The sequence below is a fragment of the Sander lucioperca genome, chromosome 2, assembly GCF_008315115.2.
Source record: "Sander lucioperca isolate FBNREF2018 chromosome 2, SLUC_FBN_1.2, whole genome shotgun sequence".
NCBI classification, from domain to species: domain Eukaryota; kingdom Metazoa; phylum Chordata; class Actinopteri; order Perciformes; family Percidae; genus Sander; species Sander lucioperca.
The window spans coordinates 45,851,121-45,870,815 of NC_050174.1; the positions used below are offsets into that span (position 1 = coordinate 45,851,121).

The window sequence follows — 19,695 nt, forward strand, 5'->3', positions numbered from 1 at the left end:
GGAGCTGCGTCTGGAAGCAGGCGGTCCAAAAATAGACAGCGGGTCCTGGGATTTAGTAGCGCTGCTCCTGATCAGTGCTGTAACTGACTGTTATTTTCCCCTAGCTTGGTTTCATTAGAAAATCAGTGACGCACACAGTGCATCATCCAGTTAAACACCAGCCAAATGCTTTATTAACACTCCTCTACTCTATCTCTCTCTCACTTGAGGGATATTAATATTAATTGGAAATAGGAAATCTGTTAAAGTGCTCATATTATGGTCATTTTCAGGTTCATAATTGTATTTAGAGGTTATACCTGAATAGGTTTACATGGTTTAATTTTCAAAAACACCATATTTTTGTTGTACTACACACTGCTGCAGCTCCTGTCTTCACTCTGTGTTGAGCTCTCCATTTTAGCTACTGAGTGGGGCATCGCACTTCTGTTCCATCTTTGTTGGGAGTCGCACATGCGCAGTAGCTAGGTAAGGACTACTAGCCAGTCAGAAGTAGAGTATGAGGGCGTGCCACGCTAGCAGCTAGGCGAGCATTATAACGTGTGTTACAAAGTGACGCACATTTGTCACGGAAGTAAAGGCTGGACTACAATAGAGCTGTTTGGAGCAGTTGTTGAACAGTGTTTTCTGTTGGAGATGGTAAGTCCCTTTGGGGTGGACTTTGGGCTTTTTCACTTTGTAAACCTATAACATGCACAAAAAGATATATAACACAATAAAGGAAAGGGGAAAAAGCCAAAAAGCATAATATGAACACTTTAAAAGACGAAATAAAACAACCTGAGCAAAGCAAACCACAGCCAACAACACGTTGTAAAATAAGTAAAATAAATAAATGAATACAATGTCACTTTGCCATTATATTGCACTAGAATAACTCATTATTGCACTTGAATGTACTTATGCACTAGAACGTAATTTTGCTACTTATTACGACAGATATGCATATTTATTAATACTACACATTAAAATAACTAGTTTCCCTGCGGGAGGGGAGAAGACACAAAATCAATGGTCAGTCTATTGACAATCAATCTAATGTTTGCCATGCAGGCGGGACCCAACACACAAGCTGCGGGAACGGCCGGAAATGGTCGGTAATCCACCACGAACGGGCAGGAGCGGGATTAAAACAGTCCCACGCAGGGCTCTACCCTTTAGGTCAAAGCTGAGAACTTTGATTCCCACTTAGTTCAGCTTTTCACACTCATGTTAGCTCACTAACGTGTCCATGGCTTTAACTCTCACTTTTAGAGAAGTCTGCATACAGAAAACCTTGAGTCAGACTCGGGCAAACCTTGTCTTTCATATAACACCAAAGCAGAATCTGATTTATGTGAGAAGCCTAATGTGAACAGCCACCTGCAAACTCACCTGGCCTGCTGTAGTTGTTAATCAAACCACAACAGACTGAGTCTGTTTTGGAGGAATGTCCCCGTGTAACCTGTGCTATTGATTCCAACTTCGCTAAAAGCCAGCTGTCCGACAAGGCAATTTTGCCTTGATTCAATAATATGAATAAATGTTCAAGCACTCACTTAGGTAGCCAAATACAGACCCTATTTTATATTGTAAGTCATTTGAATTGCAACAGCTTTAGAGAGCTCAGCCAGAGAGCTGCACAGAATACACATTTCGAATAACAGACTTAGGATTTTAGTCCTGAGGCATACTGAGTGTTTTTCTGATTCTCTGATTTTGAGTCAGGGTCAACGTCTGCTTTTTTTTTTTAGCTGTGTATTCAATAGCTCCATTTTTCCCTTAGTTTATAGCACTGTGGTCTGCTTTTTGTTTGATTGTGGGTATTTTCCTTCATGCAGCAACAACTGCATTTCTGTGATTCATTTGTTTTTCTCTCTAATGGGCCATTTAGAAGAAACGACTCAGAAAACTAACAGCTATCTAGCACAATACTCAGATTATATGTCCGTATTTTTGTCTCAAAAAGGGGGACTCACAAGAAAGAATCCAGATATAACGGATTTTTAAAGATCACCTCCAGACATGCTGTAAGGGCGGGGGGGGGGGAAACGGGAGACTGGAGCCGGGGGACGCGGTCCATCAATTAGTCTACGGACTCTGCGCAAGGATTTAGTTTAGTTAACTCTAACTTAATGGTGCAGTAGGTAAGACTTATAAAACTAACTTTCTGTCATATTTGCTGAAACTGATCCTATGTTCCAGTAGAACTACATGAAGCAGGTAATTTAAAAAAATTCCGGCTCACCTGTAGTGTGATTTGCAAAAATCCACAGCTCCATGCTCAGATGCACCAATCACAGCGAGGGGGGGTGTCTAACTGCGTGTCAATCACTGCTCATGCATACGCATTCAGTCTCCCCTGTGGGGGGAGGGGCTTAGGAGAAAGTTTTGGGCTTTAGCGGAAAGGGGGAGGGACTGAGAAGTTGTTGATGTTGAATTTTTTTGGCTAAGTCCTGGACTTTCGCAATCCTACCTACAGCACCTTTAACCATTGTGTTGTCTTTCCATCGACCAACAAGCAACTTTTAGTTTTTCTGGGTCAAAATTTAACATTAAAATGTTTTTGTCAACGTTTTGGTCTTCTTTTTCGGCACTTTTTTCAAAGTTTTTTTCACTTTTATCTTTTTTTTTTCAATGTTCTTTTTTCATTTTTTTTTTCAAATGCCATAAAATTTAATACAACACCCAAATTCAATGAAAGTAGTGAACTGATAATTTACTTTACTAGTTGTATGGAACCATCCACATTTTTTTTTTAACAATTTGGTTAAAATAAACCCAAGTTTGTGATATAGAAACTTTTTGAAAATGAGGATTAAAGTGACTATATGTAACCTTTTAATGTTTCTGAAGCTCTGTCATTTTTCATACAATGGTCTTAAATGACCTGTAACAGCAAACGAGACTAACAGTGAAAAGAACGCCATTTTTATATAGCTTTTAGTAAGGCATCTGCCCGGGTCCGATTTTTCCTGCGCCGTCACAGAATGATTTGCGGCGCTACAGTAATTCATTCTGATGGGTCACAGATTTCTTTGTAACACCGGAAAGCCTGTGTTAGCGTATCCAGCCTTTTGAGCCAGGTAAAAGGTAGTAGGAGATTTCTTTTTATAGGCCCTAATTGTATTTTAATGTTATTTTAGAAGTTATATGTTGTAGTTCTGGCTGATACTGGGATAGGACCATCACGGAAAAGAAGGAAATTAAACGAAGAACAACTGAAAGGGAAAGGGAAAGTGAAAGACGACGGGCGATAACCCGAGTCACACTCAGTCAGGCTTTCAACAGATGGAGACAATACGGGATTGTAAATGATTCAAAACCCACCCCGAATTGGCCCTCATGTATGTAATATGTCTATTTCATTCATAAAATAACTTTACAATACGCAATGTAATTTAATGTGGGAAATGTAATTTAATTAAATTACATCCTCCTTCCATTTAGTGCAGACATTTTATTCCTTTTACTCTGTTTTCTTATTATTTTCTGTTCCGTTGTCCCCCTGTAACGTTACTTGTGTAAAGCGTCCGTGGGTTTCATGAAATGTGCTATATTAACCTAAGTTATTATTACATTGGTTGCTACAACAAACTCTTAATGCTTTGGCTCATGACACAGTGACAGTGATAATGTTACCCGGTTTAGCTCAAGATACGGTAACTTAGCAAAGTAGGCTAAGTTACCGTATGCTACACTTGAAATGCAACAATGCATCAGTAACATATTCTTTTATTGTAAATGAATGATTTTCTGTCGGAGCAAAACATTCATCGTAACTATATGACCTCCCGGTAACGCTAACTCAGTAATCTACAGCACTGTAAAGACAAGACCTTTATGACAGCAGGAGTGGTAAAACACTATCACTTTTTTCCAAAGAGGCCGCTAGAATCAACACAAACTGAAAGTTACATATAGCCACTTTAAGTTTAGTTAACTTATGTCTGTCAGCTCGGCAGGCAGTTAGCCAGCCGCTGTGCACTCTGCTGCTGCTGACAGACGGCAGAGATGTTTACAGAAAACGGAGTCAGTTGGATAATCACATCAAATAAATTATACCTATAAATATATATATACATATAATTTAAAAGGCATGGCAATCATACTTTATCAAGGCTAAGCTGTTACAGCTTTCAGGAGATTTGCCAGACTCGTTATAGATTGGTGACATGCCAGTTTCCTTTGGTATATCTGGCACTCAACGTTTTAGTTGCCATCTTCCAGACCCTTGACTTTTTCGACATCCGATAGTTGCAGCCGAGCTGCTAGCCCTCACGTGGTCAAGCGAACAGTTTCAGTGCTGGTAACGTTGGATGATAGCTCAGGTCAGGCGGCAGTATGAAGTGAGGCAGGCATGACATATTTCTCCGTCTGTCTGTCTATCGACTTTAGTACCCAGCGGCGCACCTCAGCCTAGACACACGCACAGCAAACAACGCTGCGTTGGAAAATAACAAATTATGATTGTTGACGCATGAATGAATAATGTTGGATTACTATTCCTTATTTCATGGGCTATTCTGGATTTTTGGGGTAATGCATATATAATAATAAAAAATAAAAAAGAATACTGATTTTGAAGTAGATTACCATGGTGAACTGAAGCTTCAAAGCTTCAAAGCATTCAAGACGGCCCTAAAAATACTAAGGGTTTTCTATCACCTTGTCAAAAAATCATAACATAACATCTATTCCTTGTAAAAATCCAGAATCTGTGAATATGCAAATATTGTTAATTTCCTAATTTTAACTGCTGGACATGATATGTCTCTTACTTCACTGTAATGTCCATTCTCAGTGTATGAGCAGTGGAGGTTTCATGTATGTACACACTGAGATTCAGGGTGAGCACAGAGAAACCTTCCTCCTTCAGCAGATGAACGTGACAACAGCCTTCTAGTGTCAAACTGTGCACATGCATCATTCTTCACAGAGAAGCTCAAACATTCAGGGGAAGTAACAACAAGCAAAACACATTTTGACTTGTGGAAGATTTTAAGTAAAACCACATTTAGACAAACCTTTTTATTATTATTATTAACATTATTATTTTATTATTATTTCTCCCATGGGCTGGTTCGAACACTCTTTGCATATCATTTTAATCTCTGTGAGTGCCTTAGAATATTGGTAAGATGCTTGCCAATACACTGCAGCAGGTTAAAGAAGGTCAGAACAAGCACTAACAATGATTTACAGGCACTATGTGACCCCGGTCTGGCTGTCCAGTGACAGTCAGAGTTGACTAGTCACCTTTCCTCCAGATATACTCTATCTTTAGGCTGCTAAAATAAAACCAAAGCCCCTTTGTATCATACCAGTGACTAACCATACATGTGAATCATTATAACATTCTGTATTTATGCATTGCTTGTGCAGAGGAAATGGTGAAAGCTGTCATTGCTGCCGAAGTGCACCAATTCCATCTCCTCATGATCTATGATCAAAGAAAAGGCAAGAAAATGCAAATGTTTGTTTTAATCTTCCCCTTGCACACATTGAAACCTTGCTGTGCTAGACAAACTCCTCAAGCTGCTTTAAAACACAAGATAAATGCAGGATGCCTGGAAGGGATTTATTTACACTTTGCGCCCACCCAGTAACTCCTATTTCTTCCATTTGTCTTTTTGCAATGCCACTGACATAACTGGTCGACACACACACACATACACACACACACACACACACACACACACACACACACACACACACACACACACGAAGGCATAAAAACAGGTACGGTCCCACAAATGCACACACAAGACTAGTTCAGCGAACACAGTAAAACAGCCACGCAATGACGCACATATGCAGGCACTCAGACACACAGCGACATGGCTCTGATCACAGCTCTGCTGATGGGCAAGCTCTCAGCTCATCAGCAAAAGTGTTTACCCCGCTCTGCTGCAAGCCTGCGATTGCCTTCCCCTTCGACTGCCTCTGTCACATTTCTCCATGGAAATATAGTTTGTTATGAACAGTGCAACAGCAATTTCATTGTTCATCAAGGGCTGCCAGCTGTACTTATTACTTTTTTAATGAAACTGTAATCAGTGACACATAGGAGCTGAGTGAGAAAGCAGTAGTCATTCAGCTGAGCTGCTGAAGCTGTAAATGACACATCTGATTAAGGCTGACCCCGGGTCGATTTTCCTACATGTCTTTCTTTCCGGGTGTCGCTACAGTCACCCTGTCTGATGGCCTGTCTGCTGCCTTCGCAGTCAGTGGGAATTAGTAAGCAAGGTCTCACAGGAGAGTATTAATAGATGACACTGTTTGTGAATGCACACATACCGTAGATAACTGTTGAACACCAACACACCATCCACACCCCCATAACATAATCACACCTACACACAGAGACACACACACTTCTTTCTACACAGTGAGCAGAAGATTAGAAACCCTTCCATGCCCTCCTTTTACATTTGCACCTGTCTCCATACTGGAGCCTGCAACAGCAACTTCATTTCCACACTTGCTTTGCATGTAAACTGACTACTAAGGCTGATGTAACAAACTTAGAAAATGGCATAATAATGTTTGCCAATCAAGCAACAACCTCCGGTACTGAAAAATTAAGCCAATGCGGAAGTGCCAAAAACTGCAGTTCATCAAGTCGCCACTTGAGAATGTTAAAATGCCCAACTTTACAGCCGAATAACCATGTTAAAATAAGGTGACCAGATTTCTGAGACAAAATCTGGGGACATTTTCAGTTCAGAAGCGTAAATACCCCCAAAACAGGTAATGTTTTTATCTTTGTAAAACTTAAAACGGGGACACTGCCCCAGGGGTGTCACTAGACCTAGAGCTGCACTGGGGCACAAGCCCCCCTAGGGGGGTCCATGGGCATGCTCCCCTGTAAGAAAATGTTGTCTATTTTAATGTTTAAATGCATCAATCTGGTGCACTTTAAAAAGAAATTCAGAGGTTAGACTTGATTATTCTTATCTATGGATGGAAATACTGTATTTGTGCTGTAGCCTGAACTATTTTCTTCATATTTTTGCATTAATGTCACTAGGAAGCATACCAGTAGAAATATATATTCATATTTGTATGTGGGATATATATAAGTAAGTGGGATTGTCTGGAATCTGGCAATATAATAACCATTATGGTGGGATACACTGTCTAAGCAATTTAAAAAATATATCTGTGCTGACATAAATAGTTTATATGAGAATACATTATAAAGTTGGAGACCATGTAGAAATTTTGTTACAATTTCAAAACCGGATTACTCAGGAGCCAGTTGTTGTACTGATGCATGTGTTGAGTGAAGAGTTTGTGAGATATTTCACAGAGAGTAATGGTGTGCAGAGATTTATGCAGAATGCAAATATGATAACATTTCATGTAAGTTCAATGTTAATTTTCTTGCAAACCATTTGTCACAGCAAGGGGGTTAACACTTCTGCATGCACTATATCCGTGTCACATTCTCATTAGGGGCTGAGCCCCCCTAAAGGTCTGATCCTAGAATCGCCCCTGCTGCTACTTCATAAGTACTCCACTACACCTCAGAGGGAAATGTTGTAATGTTTACTGCACTACATTTATCTGACAGCTTTTGCTTTATTGCTTCACGGTGGGCTTGTTTCTGCAACAGCTCATTGAGTATCCGATAAAATTAAAACTATTGAGGAAATATTTTCCTTTGACATTGGTCCAGTATTAAACGAGATTGCTGCAGTCGGCAACGGTGAAACAAGCTACAATGTAAGTTAATAGGACAATTGTCCAGCTTGTATTTACATTCATAAAAGTGCTCGTTTTGCCACTGACAGACTCAGATTAATATTCTAAGTGTCAGACAACATTATGGAAAGGATTTCTAAGTCCGCGAAATTGCGTTCGCTAAACCCACCAGACTCCATGTAAATAAACAGCAATTTTAGCATCGTAAAATATGGGCATTCTAAAACATTTCTGAGCTCTGAGCAGTGCTTGCTCTAGCTGTCTTGAGCCTGCATGTGTAGGGTGCAGACTATAAGTTTGGTCAATGTTTTCTTTCTTTCATTCCAATTTCGGGTCTGTCAGTCACAGTGAAAACCGGGGACATTTCCGGGGACAGCTCCAGCCGTGGACAGGTCACCGAAACCGGGGACTGTCCCCGGAAACTGGGGACGTCTGGTCACCCTATGTTAAAGGCTTAAGGTTCTGCACAATTAAGAGCGTTCCGTTTCGAGTGACAGGTAGGCTGCCATCACATGAGGCGAGCATAGACTTTGGGCTTCATTCAGCCCGCCTCAGCTCCATCCACGCGTCACATCTTTGCCCATTTTTGGATTAGCCGACGTCAGGCACTGCTAAAATGGCAACGGCCAGAGCCACCGGGAGCCACCAACTTTGAGCTTCATTATGGCTCTTCAGAAACCTATAGGTGACGTCACGAGACTACATCCATATTTATATGGTCTATGGTGCCAATTCACTCAAGGCTTGAGTGTCGTTATAGCTGAACAGCTGCTGGAACTTTAAAAAGGCAAGAATAATCTGTGGGAGGCAGCTGTTCTGCACATTTCAAGCCTGTGTAGAATGTACAGTATTGCATTTACTGAAGTGCTGCACTTTGCACAACAGTTTTGATGTACATGAATTTTTTTAATTGTATGATAGTTTATACTTCTACTCCACTACATTTCATAGGCAAATATTATGCTTTTTACTTCACTACATTCAATTCAGCTATAGTTACTTATGACCTGGTGTTTATGTTTTTGATATCCTCTGAACTCAAACTTTCTGAAGAAAGGAGCTTTGAAGCTGCTACAGGTCCTTTGTTGAGTCACAACCATTATGTGTGGCATCTGGTTCAATAGTGTTTTTAAAGTCTGACTATAACCTTAACCTATACTCTCCACCCCAACCGTTAACCTTTACTTCTAAATATATTTTGCTCCGAGTTCTATTATTAACAGTTAACCCACACCAAATAACCCCATGAAAGCAGCAAGAATAAATGAAATGTGCTCATTTTGGAGAATCTTCCTGATCTTTGTATGCTTCAGAGAATATTTGCTTCTCATATAAAAAGAAATACAAGAACAAAATAGATCAATATTATGCTGAAGAAAGACATACACACACACGCACGCACGCACACACACACACACACACACACACACACACACACACACACACACACTTACTTAGTGGATACACATAAGTTATTAGACACACACTCAAACACACAGAGGAAATCACAGACTGAGCACACTTTGTCCCCTGTGATTTCTCTCCACTAAATTTGGCTTCACACGACACAAGCCTGAGATTAGTGCCAGTAAGGCAGCGTGGAGCGAGGCCTCCTGTAACCTACAGGATTCTTTTGCCTCTGCAGGCAGGCAAAGTCAAAAGAACAGCTGCCCTTCCTCCCAACACACACATTCATTAATTATGTATACTGATACAAACAGCCACATGTTTAAATAAGCGGGCACAATTTAATTATGTATGTAAACATGCATTTTCTTCACATAACCTATACTTTAAAGCTCATATACTGTAGAATAGATGTTGATACAGTTCATTCTATGAGCTCAGCCACTCATATTTGTTGCAAGACGAAGACATTTGAAGCATGTTAGTCCGCTGGGGGAGAGAAGAGGCAGCAGCACCAGAAATGAAAACAACATAAGTTACTGTGTATAATTTGTCTATTTTGTGTATGTGGACCTTGTTGATGGTGGTTTTATTGAATCAGCTTGCATGACAGCAAGGTGACATAGTACAGCTACTATTCCCTGAAGTGCCATCCATCAATGGGAGCTAAGGAGCCTGCTGGAGCTCTCTAGGGAGACAGGCTCTGTCAGGGAGTCCCTCCACACAAGGTACTACAAGGTAATACTTCATCTACAGATGATATATAGTAATGGAAGAAACTTTGAAAATTGTATGCAGTGTAATGGTGTGTGTCCATTGTCAGTGTCATTTCCCCGCTTCCCATTAATTTCTATGGGAGCAACCGTGCAATGCATTCTGGCAGCGTCACAGGGACTTTAGAGAAGCGGGGTGTCGAGTCGTGTCTGGCTCAGCCTGTCACCTCTCAAAAGCTGACGAAAATATTTTAAACTGATCTTTGTCAATCTGAAATGAAGACAGACTTAACAACTGCTTAGCGTATTTCTCGCTTAAAATGTTTTCAGAAACATGTTTCGGTGAACTTTTTTCCTAAAATACAAGATCGTATTCCGAACGAGCCGCCATTATGATCGGTTTTGAAATACGGGAACAACCAGCCTCATGTGACGCGTTCGTCCAATCAGCTGCAGCCATCGCGGTTGTATCGTCCTTGTACTTGTGTGCTGGTGTCTGCATCGTTCTATTGTATCTCTTTAAGAGAATAGCAGGGCTGGCATGTGTGTATGCTGGGGAGTGTGTGGTAGAGCGAGTGAGGGAGTAATGGGGATTAGCTTCGAAGCAAGTACCCACTTTAGAGGCGTAAACGGAGAAACAAAGTGTCTCCCCTGCTTTCTGATCACAGTCGGAAAGCTGTAGCAGTTTTTTATAGTTATATTTTCAATGCAAGACTTACTTACTTAATTACTTGTAATGGAGCAGAAGAGTTTTAGTAAATACATTTAACAAAAATCCAACAATTAAAGTCACTTCATTGTTTCAATGCTGCTTTTCCCTTTTTTACGTTAGAGAATGTTTGGATCTCCAGAGTACAGTATTTCATTTGACTGTGGCCATTAAGACATGAATCTGAGGGCTGTTCCACAAACAAGATGATCCGATGAGCCAGCCTTCTAAACAATCAGAGTTTCTGTTTACAGAACTTTTTTTCCACCAAAATTAATTGTGTGTAACCGCGAGGCCTAACAAACATGCTGAATGCATTTCCTTCTTCATTCCCTGCATTAATTACATCCATGTTTGCTTGCAGTCTTCGTTGTCTTTGCTGGCACATTGCTACATTTTGCACATACTGCCGCTAAATGTCAACCAATGGAACAGCGTTCAACCACCCCATGTGTTGTGTTTACTGCCACTGAAGAGGAACACATGTTCATGTTGCTATTTATTCAGCTGGCGCTTCAATCGAAAGCTTATCTAGCTCGACCACAGTCGGGGGTAGTCCAAGCAGACACATTCAAGATAATTTTGAGCAGGAATATTTGGCACACAATATGGGTTGTTGGAAAATTCACCTGTATTAGCGTCATATGCCAACGAGAACGATCAATCATTTTGTGAGAAGTTCCACTGTTATGTTTGGATCGACCAGCAAAACATTCCCCCGCTCCCCCCCAATGAGAAATACCACATAATGAATTAGATACAACTTAATGCTTTGTAATAAATAGACAACAAAAGTCCTTTTCAATTATCAGCTCATACAAAATTTGTCCATTATAACATTTAAAAATAAATAAAAAAACTCAACCCCCAACCATTGTGGTCTTTAAGATGACACTGTAATACAGTAAACTGTTTACACAGCCAACATTATCCAGCCGGCAGTAACATGGGGCGCGCTACCGTCGTCTCTATGGTTTGGTGTGAGGTGGTCATAAAGTCTTTTTCCCGTCTTATTCCGACAAAATCAAACGTGTTTGATATTATCGTAGGTTTTAAGTCTTGCTGGTGAAGTTAAATCATGTGAACATTGTCAACTACCAATGGGTGGCTCCCTCCAGCACCAAACAGGAAGCAGCAAACGGCTAGAGCCAGTTTTGTTTATGATTGCTAAGGCGCCACGCTAAGCTAAATGCTAAAGAGGGAAAGTTGACAATTTTCAACCCTTCTGAAGCGAGTCATCAAACGGGACTTTTACTGGCAGATAAACGTGGACCTTCAGGTACTGCCGCCAATCATCTGCATGTTCAGCAAAACAGTAAATCTGCAAACTTTCCCTTAAGTTACCAGCTGACGCTAGCGGTAGCTAGCTAGCTTGGTTACATTTTTCAAAACGAATCTAGTTTTAGTCTTGAAATTTGTGACCTTGCAAGAGCAGTCTTTACATAGTATGACCGTCATTTTCGTTAGATATGGGATGATTGTCTTTAGATGTCAGATGGTGTCAGACTTTAGTCTTTTCAAAGTCTGTTCAAAATCTTCTAGTGTATGATAGACACAAATCAACCAAAGATCGGCCCCAAGCGTTGGGCTTTGAAGCCAATTTGACGTAGCAGCCAAACTGTGGAATTACAACTTCTGTGTCCGTCACATAATGCCCTCTGGCCCAAAAAGACTTTTTCCCATAGACATTCAAGTTAGCAGAATGCTAAACCGGAAGTAGCTGGCCCAGCTGGCAGAGGTCTCTAGTTGGCCTGCAGCGCAGATCATCAGGGTAATTTTATACGTGGATGCTCCGCCTAAAACACTGTATCCAGGCTTTATTATTCATCCATGAGTGTAGCATGGGCTAAGGAATAACCCATTACATTTGGTAGCGGATCTGAATCACAGTGCAGACACTGTTACACAATTATTCTTGCATTTTCTAAGGCATAGGGGACTGCATTGGGATCCCATACCAATCTTGAATGTTGTCAGTGAGCGAGCGGTCCATAAATAAACAGCGGGTTCCATGATTTAGCTAGCGCCAACTAGAAGGTGGGCATGCTCCCCTGTAAGAAAATTTTGTCTATTTTAACATTTAAATGCATCAATCTGGTGCACTTTGAAAAGAAATTCAGAGGTTAGACTTGATTATTCTTATCTATGGATGGAAATATTTGTGCTGTAGCCTGAACTATTTTGCACTTCAGAATTTTAACCATGCACACACAGGTTGAATAGATTTTTTCTTCATATTTTTGCATTAATGTTACTAGGAAGCATACCAGTAGAAATATATATTCATATTTGTAAGTGGGATTTAAATATATATATATATATATATATATACACACATTATGGTGGGATACATTGGCTAACAGAAATGTCTGTGTTGACATAAATAGTTTACATAAGAATACATTATATTATATTTGGCTGAGTCTCTGTCTGTCAGAGGGAGAGCAGGAGTACGGTTGTGAAGAAGTTGGTAATTTCATGTCGCAGATTAACACTTTTGCATGCATTATATCAGTGTCACATTCTCATTAGGGGCTGAGCCCCCCTAAAGGTCTGATCCTAGAATCGCCCCTGCTGCTAAGTTTCAGGTACATCTCAGAGGTAATTAGTTGTTTTCAAAAGCTCATTTACATTTTCATTGTAGTTAACCTGTTAAAGAAGCTTGCTGCTGGATTCATTTTTTCCTGGCACCATTGTTTCTTTTAGACACCATAGAGGCAAAATCCTCACAAAAGCTGTTTTCTTAATATAATGTTGGATCTCGTACCAACCATCTTGCCGCCTACAAAGCCACTTTAATCATGCAAATCAGCAGGATCAGTAAATTAATCCATCAACTGTCTCTCTGCATGATTTATGCTTTCATGATGCACTGTCTGGAGGAGCACTCCAGAAAGAGTGGGAATGCCAAGTAGATGGACACAGAAGCTAGTGTCAGTGAGTTGTTTTCAGCATTTTTGTTTAAGGAGGTACTGTGTGCAGAGATGTGGCTGTTCAGCAGTGTTGAAACACATTGGGAGGCTGTGCACTGTCTCAGAGAATTGACCCAGACAACATCTTTACCCACAGCCTAATCTAAATTTATAGAAATAATCTACCAAACACAAATTTCCTTACTTTTTTTGCTAAGTTTATATCCACGACTTTCCACTTCTGGGATTGTTCAGATGCCGCCGGAAATTCCGCCGGGTGTCTTTCATTTCGGCCGGATGTCCGTTACCTTTCGCTTTCTTTGTGTTAGAATTTTAAACTCCTGGATTTATGAGGACTATGGTTAACTGCTCCTCAGATCTCTGCAGGGTAAATCCAGACAGCTAGCTAGACTATCTGTCCAATCTGAGTTTTCTGTTGCACGACTAAAACAACCTTTGAACGTACACATTCCTTCCCGAGGCTATTTTGCAGAGGTGCCATTGGTCCGTGCGGCGCTTAGCACCGCCCAAGACGATTGTGATTGGTTTAAAGAAATGCCAATAAACCAGAGCATGTTTTTCTCCATTCCCAGAATGCTGTGTGGACTAGCCAGACCCTCCTCCGCAGCGCTGTGGATGATCCTGGCAAGTTACACTCAGTGCGTTTACATGCACAGCAGTAACAAGGGTATGGTCTTACCCCAGCTAAGTGAATAACCGGGTTATTTCAGTTCTCTTCATATACATGAGCGGGGAAGAATGGAAAGAATAACGTGAGTAACTCTACCTCCGGTTCAGGTGGCGCTCTGCCAACATACAACTGGTCAGAATAAGGCTTCTTCTTCCGGTTGACCTTTTGTCAAAATCACAACAACTTTAAAGCGGGGAGAACATGGACGACCTTTCAGCGCTGTAGATTTCGTACTTGCCATGGCAAAGTCCTCAGTAGGTTTAAAGGTGTAAAGCTTGTGTTGTTGCTGTTGTTTTTGTCGCCACCTGCTCTCTTCTATTTCCAGGTCAAATACATTGCAGCGTAGTTGGGAGGGAGCGGTTATAGTCTCGCATTGCCAGACCTTTCTCCACAACGCTTCAGAGTAGGGTCTGGCTAGTCCACACAGCATTCTGGGATGGCAGAAAAACGTGCTCTAGTTTATTGGCATTTCTTTTAATCCAATCACAATCGTCTTTGGCAGCGCTAAGCGGTAGACAGAGCCACGGTGCCGCTGCAAAATAGCCTCGGTAATTAACTTGTTTTGGTGGAACACGTGTACGTTCAAAGTTGTTTTACAACAGAAAACTCTGATTGGACAGATAGTCTAGCTAGCTGTCTGGATTTACCCTGCAGAGATCTGAGGAGCAGTTAACCATAGTCCTCATAAATCCACCGGAGTTTAGAATTACAACACAAAGATAGCAGAAGGTACGGGACATCCGGCGGAATTTCCGGTGTCACAGGAGCAATCCCGTAAGTGGAACATTGTGAATATAGACTAAGGGCGTTTTCACACATACCTCATTTGGTCCGGACTTTCGGACTTTTTTGTTTGATCCGAACCAAAATTAGAGGTGTGAAACCTCCCCCGGACCACGGTCTGGATCAAAAGACCAAATTTTGGTCAGATAAAAAGAGGTGGTCTCGGTCCGGACCAAACTGAACCATGGTCCGGTTCGTTTATAGTGTGAAAGCATTTTTTGGATGGTTCGGACTTTCGGACCAAATACAAAGAGCTCTGGCAGGCTCTCCTTGTGTTACAAGACCGGGGAAGCTCCTTTAAGGAATAGCTTGGTGCTTAGTGTGTAGGCTACATGAGAGAGTAACGGTGAATGCGCTCAGAGCAGACAGCTGTCAGCTATCAGAGCAGAGAATACATCAGCAGTTTATTTGTTAAGTGGTAGTAAATGTACAGTGTAGGTTTCCGTTTGTCTCTGAATAAATTCTCCAGAAAGAAAGTGTCTCGCTTCTCAACATCACAACAAAACAAAAAGAGCCGCGGCAGTAGGGGAGAGCAGCAGTCGGTTGAAAAAACTCTGACACAGAGAGAGGAGACGAGAGGACGGGGAAGCCCGTCAACAAACCAATCAATTATAAGTATCTGGAGACGCAGCTCACGTATGTGATGACGGCCGGACGTAGTTTTGTCACGTTTAGATCTTTAGTGCGCTTGCATAACTGCAGTGTGAAACCAAAACTTACCGGATCAAATGTATACAATGTAACAAAAACATGAACCTTGGTCCAGACCTTGGTTCGGACTTTAATGTGTGAAAACACCCTATGGCAGTTATAACCTACGGAGCATGCACAGACATGTAACCCAAGCTTACTCCAGTTAAGGTGTACAGTATACATGCAGGAATACACTGGTTACTAAAGGAGTTTTCTAGGTCTGTTAACCAGGTTATGAGATTCCGATTTTAGCCGGGGTAAGGTGTTTACATGGCGTTTGAAAAACCTGGGTAATGCTTTAACCCGAATATAATCGGGTTTTTAAACTGACTAACATGGCTGACTTTTCAAACGAAAGAAAGTAGGATTGCTTATGACAGCGGCTTTGGAAAATAAGTAGGGATGCACCGAATCCAGGCTTCGGATGCGGCCGAATATTGGACTTTTTGACGGGGTTCGGTTTCTGCTGAATCTTAAATTTTTTTTCCACCGAACCGAACCCTACGCTTGCACTACGCGCACTACGCTGGTCGACGTAATGACGCCGCCGTTGATTATGGGAAGGTGTTTACATAGCTGTAGGCTGTGAGAAAGTGAAAATGGAACTCGTGAGCAGAAAAAGTGTTGTTTGGCAGTAATATCAGTCAAAAGAAGGAGATTCAAGTCAAGATACATTTTCAATTTGCAATGCCGATTTGTCTCGTGGTGGCAAGGACCCTAAACAATACACAACATCGCCGCTGTTAAAACATTTGCGTATGAAACATCTGAAAGATGTTGTGCATGAAGGAATCTACAGACAGCAGTCAAAATGCAGCAACTTCAGGTAAAGGAAGGACAGTCACAACTAAAAAAATTGTGTTAACCAGACAGTGCCTCTCCCGGGCTGTCAGCTGTTCTCTCAGCAAATGAGTCTCCCTACAGTGGGAGCGGAGCAACCGAACGGCCAGCTGCTGCTCATTAGCTTTCTAATTTCACCCACCCAAAATGCCTTCATCATACACTGGTTAGCGAAAATTTGCACAACAAAATTGTGACTCATCTGGCGATAGTGATGTGCTTTCCTACGATGTGAAAAGAGCATATGAATTCAACATTAAATAGTTACATTTAACTATTTTAGAGGCTGTGGATGTTGTTTACTTCATTAATGTGTTTACTGTGTTAATGGACTGAGGATGGGAGTAGGATTCGGTATTCGGATTCGGCAGAATCTTAACCAGTGGATTCGGTGCATCCCTAAAAATAAGAGACCTGAGAACTGTTAAATAACACTGCTTTTTAATGCTTTTGCAAGAGAATAGTCGAGAATGGAAATGGCTTTTGTTCTTTTAACGTGTCCCAGTTTGGAGAGTCATCACGTTCTTTTAGCTTTCACAAGACCGAGATGTATTAACAAACCCTCCATTTCTCCTCCGTCTTCTGGCTGTTGTGTAAACCAAGACGCTTATCTTAGGCGATGAATTACAAATGTCGACTACCTGTGATCTTTTATTTTAAGCCTGCTTCTCATGTGAGGGATTTAGCAAGCTGTTACTGCCAATTTCACACCTCTCTGACAACAAATCCAGTCAAGGATGCCAAAGAAAGTATTCAAAAAGATAAATGTCATCTGGTTACGTCTACACTGAACCAAAAATGGAACTTCTATTCAGCAGATAACAGATGTGATGCACAGTATGCTGTCTATCCTGTTCAATCTCTACTCTTGAGAAACACACCTACATTAGACACACACATATAAAGGAGTTTCTCTAAGCTCATTACTCCTATGGGCACTTGTGTGCATACAAATCACATTTCTGCTAGTATTGTAATTGGATTGTGGCAGCTTCCATTTTCTCTGAACTGATTTTCCTCAGTCTTGTGGTAAATGTTATCTGCACCTTGTGTGACCTGCTGCTGTGTGCGTTGGCTTCATGTAAACACTTTAAATAGTGTTTATTAACTGAAGACAAGATTATATTTTACTGCTGTAAAAGGAGAGGGTGAAAAAAGCACAGGTGTTACTAAAAACATGAACAATGACTCTTTCCATAAACCTGCAGTTACGCCCTGGGGTTGAGAGGTTTTGTATTTAAATAATATGTAATAATATTATATACCAATTTATGGTGAAAATTGCATTATTCACTGTATGTAAAGGTGACATAGGTGACAATTCAAACTATAAAAACATAATATAATGCACTAAGGCTCTCAAATAGTTATCCGCCTCTACATCAACTTCCCATTTAATGTTATCGCTACTAAGTCAACACACAGCTCTCCCTCCTCTTTTGCATCTTTTGTCAGGGAACTAACCTCTTTCAATGTGCATGTGGCACTTCAATGATACATTAATTAATTTTAATTAATTCATAAACCCCTGTGTCAGGTTCTGTCAGGAATAATGGCGAGGCTTGGACCAAATGCAGAGTTGAAGGAATTTAATGAACAAAACTCACAACAAAAAGTCCAAACACAAAATAATCCAAACAAAGGCAAGATGGCAGAACACAAGACACAAGACACTGAACCTGAGACAAAACATACCAACACCGACAGTACAAAACAGCACAATAATCCAACACAAGACAAAGACAGCACAGAGACTAAATACACAGGGTAATGAGGTAACAAGGGACAGGTGACACTAGGGATCAGGAACAGGGGAAACAAATCAGGGTGAACAATCACAAAAGGCGGGAAAACACAATGCGGGAAGTAAAACAAGACATGACAAGGGAGAAAAAACAGACTACAAAATAAAACGGGAAACAGAACATACACAACCATGACACCCTGGACTGTAATAGCTCAAATGTATTTCAGCAAGATTTCTGCTCATGTTTAAAAGTTTGTGCACCTTCAAAATAAAACTCATCCCATCTGTGTTCTGAGATTTGGAAGAGTTGTGATATTTTGAGTAAAAAAGTTGTAATATTAGGAGAATAAAAGTTATAACTTGATACAGTCACAATATTTTATGAAAAAATCCACCTGCCCTACAATCTGCTGTGCATTACGTTATACCTTTGCTGTATGGCAGTATCCAGACTGTCTGACAGACACAGAGCCCCGTTTGGGTGTATGAATGAGACTAAGCTAATGCTCTGCATCGGAGGTAGAAATCCGAAACGACTGCAGAAATACGTAAAGCACGCACGTACGCATCGCCACGCTTCTGCTGCAACATGCACAGCAGAGTGCCTCCATTAATCAAAAATCAATGTCAATTTTTTTATTGGCTTATGATAGGCCCCTCATCTTTATAGGCCCCTTAATGCACAGGCTTGGTAAGCCCGTGGCTGTGACATTGAGACGACATGCACAACCATGATCATTGTGGAGTTCCAATTACATACACACAGACTGCGATTTGCCGGGGAAATGCGTGGGATTTAGTGCCATAGAACGATAATATCCGAGCGACAGTTGCTGGTCGTGTTTAGTCGCTACAGAGCCCCTGGACGCCAGCTGCCAGCGACAGTTGTTTAGCCGCCAATAGGTGACTGCCGCCAGTTGACGGTCCTTTCAGGGGCCATGGTAGCACCTAAACGAGTAGTTTAGTTTAGAAAAAAGATTGTGGTTTGGATTTAAACACTCCCGAGGAAAGAACAAGTGTTTCCTGGGTGATAGTATTTTTGTTTTCGCTGCTAAGTGAACTCCGCTCTCTGGCTTGAGAGCGCTGTGTTTTATGTTGACACCAAAGGGGGATGTAATTCTTGCATGGTTTGTTTTGTTGTGCATGATCAAAAAACATCTCCTCTGCTGCTACAAATCGCACCCTGCATACACATTTTGAGCAAATTGAGTGTGTCGGAAATGTGACAAAAAGGAATCTAAGAATACTCACTCACTATTACGGTTCAGCCAGCTCCATGTTTGCTTGTCATGTCAGAGGCGAAAGCCATGTGCAGCCATTTCTGGCCCAGACACTAAATGTTACTCAAACTCTGGCGAGAGCCATGTGGAGGCAATCCCAGCCTGATTTATTTTTCAGTATTTTGAGTACAGCCCCTTTAATTTAGAATCATGTTGCCCTCGTAAGCAAATGAACTGAGTGATTATGCCACAACATTTTGACATTTTAAATGCTGGTGTGACTAAAGGCAC

The 19,695-nt window shown here is 41.1% G+C and overlaps 1 protein-coding gene and 1 long non-coding RNA gene across 2 annotated transcripts in view; both read left to right on the forward strand.

Moving 5' to 3' along the window:
* tacr1a (tachykinin receptor 1a) overlaps nt 1-19,695 on the forward strand; it is a 98,549-nt gene that overhangs the window by 44,095 nt on the left and 34,759 nt on the right. The window lies entirely within an intron of this gene.
* Nucleotides 5,134-16,758, forward strand: LOC118494485. The gene is made up of 3 exons (XR_004896641.1): nt 5,134-5,144; nt 16,180-16,339; nt 16,723-16,758. It is a non-coding gene; the product is annotated as an uncharacterized LOC118494485 (long non-coding RNA).